The sequence below is a fragment of the Penaeus vannamei genome, chromosome 2 (genome assembly GCF_042767895.1).
Source record: "Penaeus vannamei isolate JL-2024 chromosome 2, ASM4276789v1, whole genome shotgun sequence".
Lineage (NCBI taxonomy): Eukaryota > Metazoa > Arthropoda > Malacostraca > Decapoda > Penaeidae > Penaeus > Penaeus vannamei.
In genome coordinates this window covers 14,148,424-14,150,923 of record NC_091550.1, presented here as the reverse complement: position 1 = coordinate 14,150,923, position 2,500 = coordinate 14,148,424, and positions in this window count along the sequence as shown.

The following is a 2,500-nucleotide window of genomic DNA, read 5'->3' as shown; positions in this document are numbered from 1 at the left end:
GCCGCTGCGTGCGTGTGCATATGTGATAAGTGAGTAAAAGAAGAGATTGATCGCCAGATAGATACAGAACAGGGGGAGGGAAGGAGGGAGGGAGGGAAGGAGGGAGAGAAAGAGAAGGAGAAAGGGAAGGAGAGTTGGAGAGAGGGAGTGAGAGCGGGAGTGTAGGAGTGAGGGAGTGAGAGAGGGAGTGAGGGAGTGAGAGTAGGAGTGAGGAAGTGAGAGTGAGAATGAGGAGGTGAAAGTGAGAGTTGGGGAGTGAAGGAGTGAGGTAGTGAGTTAGAGAGTGAGAAAGTGAGGGAGTGAGAGTGAGTGAATGAGTGAGTGAGTGAGAAAGAGAGAGAGAGAGAGCGACACACCGACACAGAGAGATGGACAGATAGTTCACCAAACATATAGATAGCTACACATACAAACAAACAGACAAATACATACTAAAATTAGAGAACACAGATAACCACACACATCATACAAACATAAAAAAATAAACAGACCCACAACCAAACAAAGAAACAAACAGACCACAGCCACAACCAAACAGGCATCAGCTGATCAGACAGACAGACAGAGAGACAGACAGACAGACAGAGAGCGCACCCCAGACACAGACAAATATGGCAACGAAGGTAATGCATGCAAAAGGAATCAAAAGTTAGCGAGCAGCGCTATCGGGAGAAATTCCAGTCACTCTTCTCACTCAATCCATAACTCAGAGTTCTCATCATCTTTGCGTTTCAGTCTGTCGGCGGCGTCGGTAAGAGGAAAATGATGAGAGGGAGAAAGGAGAAAGAGATGGAGAAGGAGAAGGAGAAAAGAGGAGGAGGAGACAGGGAAGGGGAAGGGGAAAGAGAAGGAGAAAGAGAAGGAGAAAGAGCAGGAGAAATAGAAGGAGAAATAGAAGGAGAAAGAGAAGGAGAAGGAGCAGAAGAAGAAGAAGGAAAAGGAGCAGGAGAGGGAGAGGGAGAGGGAGAGGGAGAGGGAGAGGAAGAGGAAGAGGAAGAGGAAGAGGAAGAGGAAGAGGAAGAGGAAGAGATAGAGGAAGAGGAAGAGGAAGAGGAAGAGGAAGAGGAAGAGGAAGAGGGAGAGGGAGAGGGAGAGGGAGAGGGAGAGGGAGAGGGAGAGGGAGAAAGGGAAGGAGAGTGGAAGAAAGAGAAAGATGGACAAATGGGCAGACATATATCTATATCTATCTCCCTCTCTCTCTCTCTCTCTGTCTCTCTCTCTCTCTCTCTCTCTCTTTATATATATATATATACATATATATATATATATATATATGTATATATATATATATATATATATAATTATGTATATATATAATGTATATGTATATGTATATATATGTATATATATATTTATCTATCTATCAATCTCTCTCTCGCTCTCTCTCTATATATATATATATATATATTATAATATATATAATAAATATATATAATATATATATATGTATATATATATAATGCATATATATATATATATATATATATATATATATATATATATATATATATATATATATATATATATATATATGAAAAGGGGAAAAGGATGGAAAGGAGGAAGGGGGTGGGGGAGAAGAAAAGGGAAGGAGGGGGGGCGGGAGGAGAAGGGGGGAATAGGAGAATTAGGAGAAGGGGTATAAGGAGGAGGGGAAGGGGAATAAGGAGAGGGGGAAACAAAGGGGAAGGAGGAGGAAAAGGAAGAGGAAATGGAAAAGGGGAAAAAAGGAGAAGGAAAAAAAAGGGGAAGGAAGAGAAGAAAAAAGGGAAAGGAAAGGGAAATGATGAGAAGGAAAAGGAGAACAAAGAGATAGTGAATAATAATAATAATAGAAAAAATAAATAATAATAAAATGACCAAGAAGAAGCAGAAGAAAAGGAGAAGAAAGAAAATACGAAGACGAAGAAAAAAGAGAATGAAGAAAGTAGCAGAAGAAGAAGAAGAAGAAGAAGAATGTCATGAAAGGAATCCGTGACAGACCCTTGGAAGAGCGAGCGATGGGGGGGGGGGGGAGGAAGGGGAGGAGGGGAAGGAGGAGGAAAGAGGGGTGAGGGAGGAGGAGGGGTGAGGGAGGAGGAGGGGTGAGGGGGATGAGGGAGGAGGAGAAATAAAGATGAGAGAGGAGGAGGAGGAAGAGCGAAGGATGGGGAGGTAAGAGGGAGACAAGGATTAGGTGAGGGGGATGGCGGAGGAGGGGAGAGAGGGAGGAAAGAGGATGGGAGACGGGGAGGAGGGAGGAGGAGAAATGAGGAGGAGGAAGAGGAGGAGGAGGAGGAGGAGGAGGAGAGAAGGATGGGGAGTAGGAGGATGGGGTTTAGGAAGGTTGGAGTAGGAGAGAAGAAGGATGAGGGGGCGGCAAGGATGGGGTGGGGGGGGGAGGAAGGATAGGGGGAACGGAGGATGGGGGGGAGGGATGAGAGGGAAGTGGGGATGAAGAGGGAGGAGAAAGGGAGTGGGGGAGGGAGGGAGTAAGACTATAGTAGGAAGTGGAGGAAAAGGA